The sequence below is a fragment of the Sinocyclocheilus anshuiensis genome, unplaced genomic scaffold, assembly GCF_001515605.1.
Source record: "Sinocyclocheilus anshuiensis isolate Anshui unplaced genomic scaffold, SAMN03320099.WGS_v1.1 scaffold587, whole genome shotgun sequence".
NCBI lineage: Eukaryota > Metazoa > Chordata > Actinopteri > Cypriniformes > Cyprinidae > Sinocyclocheilus > Sinocyclocheilus anshuiensis.
The window spans coordinates 927-14,660 of NW_015552579.1; the positions used below are offsets into that span (position 1 = coordinate 927).

At 38.4% G+C, this 13,734-nt stretch overlaps 1 pseudogene; it reads left to right on the forward strand.

Annotated features, from left to right (window-relative positions):
• Window positions 1-2,061: 2,061 nt before the first annotated feature.
• LOC107665246 (uncharacterized) lies at window positions 2,062-13,728 on the forward strand (annotated as a pseudogene).
• The last annotated feature ends 6 nt before the right edge of the window (window positions 13,729-13,734 follow it).

Consider the following 13,734-nt stretch of genomic DNA (forward strand, 5'->3'; position numbering starts at 1 on the left):
TTTTATTATTTCAGGGGTTTCTTCAGGACACTGAAGGAGTGAAGACAGTATGTTCCCACAGGGATCAATCATAAGGCAACACATTCTGAAGACTGAAACCTCAGTGTGATTTTAACAGCCTGCAAAGCTTAAAGGTTTCTCGACCTGTGCCAACCCTAAGCCAGAGTATGTTGGTTAAATTTGTTGCATCCAGAGACACACTTGTAAATTGTGGGAGATATTAAACATGACAATGAAACGCTTTGATGAACTCAACTTTGGATTCAAAGGAATTGCCATAATATTTAACTTCATATTGAACCTCATTTCGCATCCTTTGCAGGAAATTTTGCATGCAAATTTTGTCAGTTTGTAATCCATGCACCACATGGAAAAGACTTGGAATATAATGCATAAAGTTGCATGGACTACTTGTGCATTTGCATCATTTTTTAAGCTTGAAAGTTCTGTTCTCATGATTGCATGAGGGGTAAAATCATAATTATATTGCATTATTTAAAAAAAGAAATTCACCTTTTTTTCCAAATGAGAACACGAGGGAGACTAAATGATGACAGAATTCTTGTTACTGGGTCATTTGTGTCTTGAACAACACAATAGATAGGAAAAATCAAGCATGCTGCTTGTTGACAGTTTCATGAATTAGATGTTAAGACAGAGAGAGCAAGTTTCCATAACTGTGTGTTCCTCGAATCAAATGCACCTGTTGGGAAGGCATTACAGATGTGTGTGCTAGAAAGAGAGCGTGTGGAGGTAAAAGAGATGTAGATCTTGTCTAAGGAAAGAACGAAGCACTTCTGAGAACCTTGCAATCTTCTTCCTCTGCGTCAAAGCTTGTAGATCAGATCCTCCCTGTGGAGCTTTAAACATTTCTTATTTAAAAAACCCTCTATCTGCGTCTGCAACACCGATGCAGGATAAACACTCGCCCCTGAGAGGCATTAAAATACCTTTCAATGTCAAATTCTGCTTCACTGTTCTGACAGTAATATCATTACTGCTCATTCTGGCCTCGCAGATGAAAACACCTCAGAGATGATCTTCATGATGTTTGTCAACTCTGATGATCGCAAGGCAGGCAAATATAGCTGTGAAGTGATAAATCGTCCGGCATGGCACATGTCTCTGCTATCAGGTAACCCACTTTGAACTAAGGGGGATGTGGACTTAAAATAAACCCTCTCCCCAAACCCCCAAGACCTGTCAGCTTTACGTGAACCTCATATTCTCCAGACCTACATCACCGTTGAGTATTATTGCCCATTTGGATGTAAAAAAAATTTATCTGCTTCATTGTCTGGGTTTTCTTTCTCTCTCTCTCTCTCTCTCTTGAGACAAACCATTTGTGTTCTGCCTGCAGGGATCTGATGCTGAGCACCGGCTGCTTTAAGAGTGAGATCTTTGGACTCAATCGCTCATAACAGATGTGTCCAAACTGAGGTAACGAGTCTGTCAAAGGTCGTCAGGTTTTATGGTTTGGCTGCTAGTTGGAAATAAAAAAAAAAATGTTGAAGCCAATTTTATTTATTTGAATGACATGAATTTATAATTATTGTTTACTGTGACACTGTACTTTGGTATAGTGACTAAAATGTATTCTTAAAGAATACTGTTTTCTTATTTAGTCATATTATTCTAATAAGCATAGTATTTTACCATAAGCTGATTTAGACTTTCTACTGTTTCTTTACTGTCTTTTTTATTACAGTATCAAGTTAACATTTTGAATAGGTACACCACACAACTTATATATATATATATATATGTTTTGCATGCACATTGAAATCAGTTATTATGCAGGCGGTGTATATGAATAATATTGACCTTATTTATTTATGCCTTGTGTTACTTAAATTTAGGACGTCTTGCATCTGACTGAAGTGAGTGATGACAGTGTAAGAGTAGCTTATGAAAATCATGCGTGTAGGAAAAACAGGACTGAGTCATATTCATCTGATAGCTTTGACGGAAGAATCACGTATGGAAATAATACACAGATGGGTTGATACAAATCTAAGTGGAAAATCATTTGACCAATCAGTCAGTTAGTTTTCTGTTGTATCTTTGGACAACAATACAGGTGGTTTAGTTTTACATTACATATGTATATAATATTACATATTAAAAACTATAATAAAATCATTATTAAATAATGCAATATTTAAAGTTTAATCTCAAATGTATCTTGTTTAAAGAATATTTAGATATTTTAATAAAAATACATAGAGCTCACAATATAGTGGTATAGTGGCATAATTTTGCCTATGATGTCCATTACATTGGTTGTTAATAAACATATTCACATATTCAACATATTCAAGTACCATAGTATTATACAATATTAAAAATTAAATATTAAAACTTTTTAAAAATTATTTGTTTATTTTATTATTATTATTATTATTATTTGAATCTTGCTTTTTGAAATGATCTATAGCTCTAATTTTTTATGCGTCTAATTGTTTCTTATTCTCTTTTTTCTCTTCTTCCATTTCCTCTCTTGCAGTGACGTGTGTGCAGTGATGGACAGCTGAGCGGGTTGACATGACCGTCCCAGACAATCTGCTGTTCTTGGACACAGATGCGGTCAATTCTTCCTTCGCTTCACCGCCCATAGAGCAGAATGAGTCTGCCCGTGCCACGGACAACCAGACAGATGACAGATTCAGTCCAGTCCCTGATCAACACCCTAATCCAGCCTCAGGAAGCTCAGGATTAATGCCAGTTCTGCACCAGGACAGAACCATTGAGATCCATAGTACAAACATTGAAAGGGAAAATGAGAGTGGTTTAGTCTTAAGGCGGTCCCTGGATCACACTGCAATGATAGAAATGAAAATAAATAATCCAAATGATGACGAAAGTGATAATTGTGACTTCAGTACTGCTGCTGTAATGAAGACTGACAGTATCACAAACAGTATTAACATCCCTAAACTAATTCACCTAATGGACAATATGATAGACAATGAACAAAATGATAAACATAGTGACTCAAACACTAAAGATGATCCAAATGAGGCTCATGACAATTTGATGAGTCCAGAAGTTCTATTATTAACAGAAGACAACAGGCAAGAAGAAACGAGCCACCATTTTAAACCGATATGTCTCCTCTGAGAGCACTGGACTTGAGGTTATCCAAATGGCTAATGATGATGATCCCTTGGTAAACACTGTTTCTGATGTAATGAACAGTGAGCAAAGCTCATGCTTGATTGCAAGCAATGAGACTGATGCAACTTCCTCTGAATCCCTCATCCAGACTTGCCGGGATTCATCTGAAGGTGTTGATGTAGCAGTGGAAGTGGCGACTGCATATAAAACTCATCCAGAAATGCATGACATTGCAGATGACTTGACATGTTGTGGCCTCACAACCTCTCATATACCAAAGATAGACGATCCGAAGATTGACGTTCATCTATCTTTGGCTGATTTGCATGAAGCAGACATTGTAAACATCTTAACACATGCCTCCGCATTATTAGATACTTTGGGGTTGAACAACAATGTCTTGGAAACAGCTGACATGCCAGTCAATGACAGTGAGATCATTCAGACTGTAAATCAAGACTTGGCTTCCTCAAATGTTGAGTTTTGCACTGGTGTTTTAACCCAAATGGTTCAGAATCTTCTACAGGATTCAAAATATGATGTAACGGAATCAGAATCCAACAGAACTGATGATTCCATACTTGACAGAATGATTGATACAAAATTCCCTTTGGACATCGGTTGGGTGGCAACTTGTAGCAATGATCCAAGTGAGACAATAGAGCCACTTTTCCCCCAATCCATGCACGAAACCTCACAGATTGGTGAAAAACATGAGAAGGATCTCTCACAAATGATCCCTTGCCCAACAACTGTCACGAATAGAGATTTAGATAACTGTTCTGAGGAGATCGACAGTGCTTGCTTAAAGTTCACAAGAACAGAACGTGATGTTGAGGCTTGTAGCGAGTTGTGGCTGGACGCTCGCCAGTTCTTGGCAGGTGAAGAGGATGAGGGTGCTATTTTTGACAAGTTGGGTCGTTCATGTTCTCCCAGCCCCCCCGTGGCCCATGCAGACAACACAAAAGCCTCTGATTACTCCAGGAGAGAGAACATTTCAATTGACCACCAGACTGAAGACTGGGAGCTGAGGTTTCCACCTGTTGAGAGACGGTCGTCCTCAGACAGCTGGGCTAGTGCACTTTCAGACTGGTTCCAGGCAGTTAGCACCTATTCAGAAGACTCTTTCACCAGCGTTAACACTTCAAGCACTGGTTTTAAGCTCAGTATGGCAATCCAGGACAACTTTTTGGAGCAAAGGACAAGTCCTGATAATGCAAACAACACTGGACTGACGTGTCTATCCCTGAACCTCTTAGAATCAGAAGAACCAGGTCAAACCTTGAGTAGAGGACTAGTTGAGTCGTATAACACTAATGGAACTCTTTTTAAACAAGGAGATGAAGATAGACTTCCTTCTCATTCAGACTCAGACAGACAGGACAATACAACAATGGAGAACAACATGAGTTTGTTAGAGAGGTCTGAATCCCATAAACCAGATAATAATGCAGTCGTAGATACGCTTAATGCATCAAAGTCTCCTGCAAATGAGATCAGTGCCAAGCATTATGGAAGTCAGCACATCCCTGGAGAGTTTTGGAGTGCAAAGGTGAGATGACTATCACATTTCAAATACAATTAGCACAGGCAGATGTAGACTCTCGTGTTTTTACTGAGTTTTCTTTTGATCTTCTGCAACTTGCATTGAGAGATTTTCATGTCAGGGTTTTCGGTTTAAACTAAAGGTTAGTTTTGGTTGACTGTACTGAAATAACCACATATTGAATGCAAATTTTAAAACCGTTTAAATTTTAAAACCATTAGTACCCAAAAAGTACTTTGGTGGAGCCATAGTTCAGTGGTGGTATCATCATGCATAAACATGATACTAAATGCTTACTGTATTCACATACCATAGATAGGTACTGTAGTACAAAGAATTCAATGGTACACCTCCAAAAACATGGTATTATTGTGGTAACATGTCCAACAAAACATGCCAATACCATGGTAATTTTTTATATTGTTTTATTAGTGGCCATTTCCATTATTTAAAATCTTCCACATAGTGACAGAACATGATCTTAAATAGCTTGTCACCTTTAGCATTTCCTTTAATAGGTCTTACATGTGCGGAACACTCATCGTGACTTTCATTATTATGACACTCGGCGTGCTGGAAGAGCCAAGTCATTCCACACAAAAATATCACTTCAGAATGTACACACACTCTCTTTCTCACACACTAAACATTTACTAAACAATTTAAATATATATATATATAATTTTTACTAAATGTGTATTATTTATTTATTTTATTATCCCCCTGTTTTCTACTCAAAAGAGGTTTGGTGTGATTTAGCTAACTTTTAGAGCCATTTTTGACAAATCCATCACCATAGTATGGCTCAAACGCACTCACTAACACTTAAACATTCACCACCCTCCTCATGACAGACAGCTGTGGCTGCTGAGGAAATGTGAGGTGCAAAGAAAAATACTGATAAACAGAAATGCAGACTAATTATAGAGGGTGGAGGATGATAATAGTCCAAAGAGCAAAAGAGGAACGGGAGAGGTAGTGGGTGAGGGGCACGAGCACAACTGAGGGCCGAAATACGACCCCTGCTCTCAAACTCAGTATCGTACTGTACGACAGTTTCTCCAATCCCACAGACCCCTGAGACAGCGGGAGAGCTGTGATTGGTTCACTTACATTACACAGCGGCTGTGATCACTATAATAGAGATGATTCCTTCCATTGCCAACCACATGTGGCTTTAGACTGCAGCATGAAAGCAAAATGGTTTTTGCATTAGACAGACCATCGCCTCAGTGAGGTATGTAAACAAACAGCTAAATGTAGTTTGGATGAGAGTAGGCCTAAATTGACTTGTCAAATGATACAAATTCTTCAATTCCTATGCTGTCTGCCTCTAAATTCTTGTCTCGAGATAGAACTCTGCGTCTTCTCCATGACATTTAATGTTTTTTTTCAATGTTTTTGTGTTTCAGTCAGAAGGAAATGTGCTGGTTGAGGTGACCGGAAACAAAGTTTCCCAACTCGGGTTGGTCTTCGAGGAGGAACGTGAAAGCAGTTTTACTTCTCAAAGGATCTCGGCTTACATTAGCGACAAGAATTTAACTGACTGTGTGAGCGGAGCGGAGCGGCATCACAGTTCCGATGTTGCTCTCCACACATGTCCCTCTCAATCGAACAGTCACGTGTCTTCTGAGGTGGGACTTGCCAAAGGAAATGAATCGTTTGGGCATTTTAACACAGAGGACTGTACCGTGAAGCCAAGAGATGAGGAAAGAAATACATTTCCACAGTTTATTATGCCGTTTGCTCCACTCGATACTGGAAATACTTTTCTCCATCATAGTCTATTGAAAAGTCCACAGGCTGAGCTAGACCTTCCACCTAAAGGGATTATTAATGAGATACACCTTAAGAGTGATCAAAAATCAATCAGTAGTGACGATTCTTCTGAAGATCGCTTTCACACATGTCCTGACCAGTCTTTATCTTCATCCTGTGGAGATTCAGATGATCCTTCCATCAAGGATACTAGGAGAAAAGCAGAGTACAGTGATACCAGTGACATCAGCAAAGAGCTTTCTAAGTTAATTTTACTCACAGGACAACGTTTTATGGTGTCTGAGGACAAAAGTGTTGCATATGTCACTAGACTTGGAAGAACCCAATTTAAGTCATTTTTCTTTGTCAAACTGTGAGGAACGACCCAAAACAGACAATATGCCTCACAAGACTTCCAAAACTTCCTCAGATGGTAAAACACGCTCGAAACATAAGGAGAAGCCAGCTGAGAAGCAGCAACACAGGATTCAAACATCAAAAAAGCAAGATCTTCAGCCCCCATCCCAGGCGAAAGATGAATTCAATTCAGAAGGAGGTGGTTGTGAAGGTCGTCCAGTTACTGTCATTGAAACCATCATCATCACAGAGAAGATCATTCCTAAAACCCAAGGGAAGAAGAAAAAGAAGCATGCGCAGCATGGGACGCCAAAACCAGAGAATTATCAACTGATTGACGTAGGGAGCAGAAGTGCTCAGAAGAGCGTGAGTGGCAAGACCGAGAACCTTGACGTGAAGGTGACGTCAAATGGTCTGGATAAACCAGCATCTCATCCTCCCACCAAATTGGACATTACTAACAAAGATAGCATTCAGAAAGTCATGTCAGTGAGACCCAAAGTAGAACCCAGTGGGAGTTTTGCGGCCAAGATGGACCCTGACGGCGTAAATGCCACTCAGAAAGCCACTCCTATAAAACTCAAAGTAGATGCCAGTAACACAGCCAAAATGGAAAATAAGACATGCACCTCAGATTCTCCGAGCACGTGTTTATCCAGCATGCTGAAAGACGACATCAAACGCAGGCGAATCGCAAACAACTTGTCTGGAGCAGTTCCGATAAGGACAAGGCCACAGCTGCCCGCAATTTTCCGCCAGGCAAGAAAAGATGGAGAAGATATGACCCGGAGAGCTTACAGTGAGGTTGTCAAGCAGAAGACTCCAACACCCAAAGAAGGTTCTCCAAATGCATTCCTGTTCAACTTCATATTAAATATCAATCCATTAGAACAGGGATGTCCAATTCTGCTCCCAGGGGCCTAATGTCTGGCAGAGTTTAGCTTTAACTTGCCGAAAACACACTTGTCTGGAAGTTTTCCTTAATTATCTGGTTCAGGTGTGTTTGATTAGGACCAAAGCTAAACTCTGCAGGATAGTGGCCCTCCAGGAGCAGGATTGAACCCCTGCACTAGAACATTTTGTGTTTTTATAGTATGTGTTCCTGAGTCAGAAATGTCAGAATCATCCAATTTGACCCAGTCTGATGTGGTTTGCTGGCCTTAGCTGGTTTAGCTTGTCTCCCAGTCTAGTTAAGGTGGTTTTAGCTGGTTTGCCAGTTGGTCAAGTTAAATCTCTTGACCATAAGACCATAAATCTCTAAAACCAACAAAACAGATTAGCCTGATCAGCTTGGCCACCTTAGGGAGACCAGCTAATCACCGTAGGATGATTCAAGTAGTTTTTTGGGGGGGTAGAATACAATGGAAGGAGGTTATCAAATACATTTCTGTAAAATGGACTATAAAGGATGCATTTTTATATGTTTTTGTTGTAGTTGTGATTCCTCGTGTAGTCTCAGAGATCCAGGCTGACCCAGTCCCTGACGACCCCCAGAACATCTTGTTTGGGTGCCAGTTCAGTCCCGTCCCACCTGATGCCACCATTAAGTGGACTAAAGAGGGAACAGTTCTGTCAGAGATAAACAAAGTGTAAGAAAAACGCTCTTTTCCTATCAGCCCGTTTCACATTAGCTACCTACTTTATCGTCTGACTCTGGTTCCAAAATTAAGTTTGCAAATGGAATTAGCTAGCTGAGATGACCACATTTCTAAAGGACATCATTATAGGGTTTTTTTTACCACTTGGTGGCACTCTGTTCTTGTCCAAATCTGCTGTAAAGTTTGGCAGAGACCTGACTGAACATCAGCGCTCTGGTGATTCAGCCATGACTTGGAGTGGAAGCAAAATGGACCTTTTACATAACAGTGTGATTCATTCCTACTAAATGCTGACTGTGCCTCAGACTCTCTCAAACAGGCCTCTGCTTTAAAGAATGGTCCTTCCGAGTTGTAATTGCAGTTAATACTACATATAATCAGGATGCGGTGATGAACATCTGGTCTGTGTTGACCACTATACTTAGTCTCTAGTGCCTTTTGCCCAGATGTGTGAAGGGTTACTAATTTACTATAAATGTTCAGTAAAATGTTTTTGTTTTTTCTGTAGAGAGAAGGATGAGGGCCGCTTCACTTTGACCATCCTAAAGGCTTGCAGTAAAGATCTAGGGCTGTACAAATGCAGCCTAAACGCCGCCAACATTTCTGTTTCGACTTCAGAGTACCATCTCACGTCTGAGGGTAAGACATAGAGGTCATTTCCCAAACTAATGATATAAAGATAAAAAGATACTAAAGATTATAAAGATTATAAATTAAGATTTTAATTTGCTAATGTACTCCATGACTAAGCAGAAAGTTATAGCAGGAACTCATGCTCTGAAGTTTCTAATGTAATAGACTGAAAGAAAGCTAGGTAAAGACTTATTCTGCTACCAAAATTTGCATTTGATACAGCATTTGATACAGTTCAGCTGTTAATGAAGTACATTCTTTAAGTGGGCATGTGTGCAGCATGAATACAATCCATACATAATACACTACCGTTCAAAAGTTTGGGGACAGTATTTGTTTTTTTAAAGGAAATTAATACTTTTATTCAGCACGGATGCATTAAACTGATAAAAAGTGACAGTAAATACATTTATAATGTTAGAAATTATTCCTGTTTCAAATAAATAATGCTCTTGTATACTTTCTATTCAAAGACTCCTGAAAATAAATTCTCAGTTTTCACAAAAAATTTAAGCAGCACAACTGCATTTATTTTATAGGTTGCATTTATATGATCAAAAAAGAAATAAATAAAAATAATAAAATAAAATAATTGTCAAAAAAAAGTAATGAAACATTTAAAACGAAATATTAATACAATTTAAGATTTTTAGTGTGTCCCTGCTGAATAAAAGCATTCATTTCTTTAAAAAATAAAATTTGAAGGATAGTGTATATATTTCCAAATGTTAGTGTCAAATACGTAGAGTTTGTGTCTGGGAAACCAATCTTGAGGTTGTAGATCTGTAAACATGAGAAAACAATCAAGAAGATGGCTTATTATTACACACGTTGACTCAACTGTGTAAAATTTGTAATTTCAGTGCTGATGGAACTAGTCATTCAGAGTCATGATCAACCAGGTAAACAGACCTTTAATTTCTTGAGAATCTGCCATTCCTATGAGTAGCTAAACTATTATGAACAGTGTGATGAAAATATTATTTTATGAAAATCTGACATCTGTATATGTTTTAATGGGTTGTGGGTGTGAACGGTTAGTTTAACAACAGTTCTCATCCTATTTATGCTATTATCTCCCAGCTGAGCCCAGGGTTGTGAATGGCGATGAGGAGAACATCCAGTGCAGCCCACTTCTCTTTAAGGAAGATTTTCTCTCGGATCAATACTTTGGAGAGAATCAACCAGCGAGCATCGTGAGTGAAAAGGTCCACTTCGGGGAAGGCATGCATCGCAAGGCTTTCAGAACCACTCTTAGAGAAGGCAATCTGCCAAGCTTCAACCCCAGCCATCCCTGCGTCCTGAAAGTACACAATGCCATCGGCTATGGGACCAAAAATAATGAGGAACTTGTCCAGAAGAACTACAGCCTGGCTGTCGAGGTGAGAATGGATGTCTCCAGCGAGATGTTTAATTAAGAAATTAACTTAAGGAGATTTGGGACTGATTATTTTTTTCTATATTAACCAGGAATGTCATGTGCAGAATACCGCCAGAGAATATATTAAAGCATACAACAGTGTGGCCAAGTCTGCAGAATCATTTGGAGAGTTGCCAGAGTAAGTATAACAATACAATTGACCCTACACACTTGTGAAGTGTAAAAAGTACTGGGAAAAGTGTACACAGAGTATCTGTATTGTTTCATTGTATCACTTAATTCTAACCATAATGTAATTGTGTGAGGTGAAAAAGTTTTCACATTTACTTAAAGTGCCCCTATTATGGGTAATGAAAGTTCATATTTTGTCCCCAACAACAGGTTGACATGCATGCAAGGTCAAAAACACTTTAATTGTCTTATAATATGCATTTATTTTTACCTTACTTGCTCAACGACTCCCGAAAGATTCGCTCAACCGTTCATTTTTCCAAACCCCTCCTTTGCGTGACGCTAATCTGCGGTGATTGGTCCGATTGGTCTCATTTTCATTTCATTTTGCCTGTAATGCCTGATAATGCGAGAATGCAGTGCTGCTTTGTGTACAGCGTTACTGGGGAAACAGCTATTTTACTGCTCCAGAAGTGGCACCTACGACTCGTTTTAATGATTCAGAGTCGACTCTTTCTTTTGAAAGACAATAGGTACGTTCGACTTGAAGCACGGCTACAGACGGCGATCAATGAGAGTAGCCGGGGGCGGAGTTGAAAACGGAGCCGTCAAGCCGGACACTTTCTGCTCCCGTTAGTGACGCTCACGCGGTGTTTGCATACTCTATCACAGATGAAGTGAATAAAATGCAATATTTGTCAAATACGCAGACGTTTCAGAAACGTTTTCATGAGCAACAGAACCACTTTTTATATACTGCTTAATACAGCGCCATCCGTTCAAGAATAAAGTTCAACGTAAATATATACTATTTAAAAACTAATATATATGCTAATATGGGGTATATATGCTTTCATGATAAACGTGACTCAATATAACATTGCGACTACAGTAAAAAAGCTTTTACTGTTCTAAAAACACAGATTTATGAGCAGTATTGGATTTGAAGATGTTAGAGACACAGGTCTCAGCACTCCTGCAGTCGCTCTAAAAAAGCTGCGCCAGCTGAGTCAGCAGGCTGCTCTCGAAACGCTATCACGGTACTTTGATGCCACACGTGACAGTGACGTGGCGTCGGCGCCGGTTTAAGTCGGACTACTAAATTTCTAACCGGCATACACTGCTTCAAGTCAGCCGCCGATCGGTCTGCGCAGCGCTGCATGAAGTCGAACGCACCTAATAACTTTATACCCGGTGCACTTTCAGATTTAAAACTTTTGCAGGATGTTTTCATTCACTTAAAAGCTGTGTTACACACTGCATGAAAGGTCATTTTCAAAAATCCATAATAGGGGCACTTTAATAAGTAAACTTCCTTAGTGTTTGAATTTGATACAACTGAACTTTTAAGGGTTAGCAAAGATTTTCTAATTAAAGTAACATCTACACTACAATATATTTGTCATTCAAAATATTTTTAATGTATAAAAAATACAGTCAAATTAGTGATATTGTGAAATATTATTTTAATTTAAAATAAGTGTTTTCTATTTGAATGTATTTTAAAATGTAATTTATTCCTGTGATGGCAAAGCTGAATTTTCAGCATCATTACTCCAGTCTTCAGTGTCACATGATCCTTCAGAAATCATTCTAATATGCTGCTCAAGAAGCATTTCTTATTATAATCAATGTTGAAAATAGTTGTATTGCTTAATAATTTTGTGGAAACCGTGATAAGGTTGAGGAATAGAAAGTAAAAAAAAAAAAGTTTTTGAAATAAAAATCTTCTGTTGCTTTATAAATGTCTTTTCTTTCACTTTTAATCAATGTAATGCATTCTTGTTGAAAAATGGTAATTTCTATAAAAAAAAAATCTGTATATTTAACACATATGCTAAATTTATATGATAAAATTACATTTCAGTTTGCTTTCTTCAGTCTAGTAACTGTCATGCTATTGATAGAAAAAAAGAACTATTAAATATTTGAAATGTATATATTTGTAACAATGTAAAGGTCTTTACTGTCACTTTTGATCAATTGAATGCATCCTTGCTGAATGAAAGCATTTAAACAGAATAAAATCAAATAAAAAATAATTGTTTTGAAAGCAAACATCTGAATGCTAGTGTACATTTCATAAGACTCTAAGACACACTTTATTCAAAAACCTCATGTTTCTTTCATTATTTGTATTAATTCATTAAATTGTCCTTAAATTCCCAGAATCATCCCTATTTATTTGGTGCACCGGCCGTCTAACAACATCCCTTACGCCACGCTGGAGGAGGAGCTGCTGGGAGATTTTGTGAAGTACTCAGTGAAGGACGGGAAGGAGATCAACCTGATGCGCAGAGACTCTGAGGCGGGACAGAAATGCTGCGCCTTCCAGCACTGGGTCTATACACAGACCGAGGGCAACCTGCTGGTCACAGATATGCAGGGTAAATAATCAACTTATTTGACAATATGTTGCACACATGTTGCGAGTACGCTGGTTTAACGAGAAGGATGTACATTCGAATCCTGCAGGGAGTGATGCATAAAAATGTTAGCACCCCAAATGTTCTCTTTTATGTCCAGGTGTGGGTATGAAACTGACAGATGTTGGGATTGCCACCTGTAAAAAAGGGTAAATTCTAATTGAAAAATATCACAAATTTATTCTTTCAAAATGTGATATTTTAATACATTTAAATTATATTTAAATATGTACATATACTATAAATGTTGTATATAATAATACATTTTTAAATAAGTATTTAAATATTTACATTAAAATTATGTCATTATTATGAAAGCAGTCAAATGTATTTTTTATCGTTGCAGCTATAAGGGATTCAGGGGAAACTGTGCCACGTCCTTCATTGATCAGTTCAAGGTTCTGCATCAGTGTAACAGGTACTGTGAGCTTCTGGGCCTGACGTCTCTTCAGCCCAAGCCAAAATGGGCCGTCGCCCCGCCAAAGCCAAAGAAAAAAACCTTCGGTCCTGTACTGAACGGCAAATCCTGATCGCACAGAAACTCTGAACTTCTGCTAGTAGGATCACTAGTGTTTGCCATTTTTATCAGTGAAGTCTTGCTTAGGGATGAACATGTTTCTGAGATGTTTCTTTAAATGTAAGATGACATTCATCTGGAATGAGGACAGTAGGGAGGTTACTTTTGTGCCATTTTAAATGAGCTTATTATTGATTTTTATTGATTTTTTTTTTTTTTTTTTTTGGGGG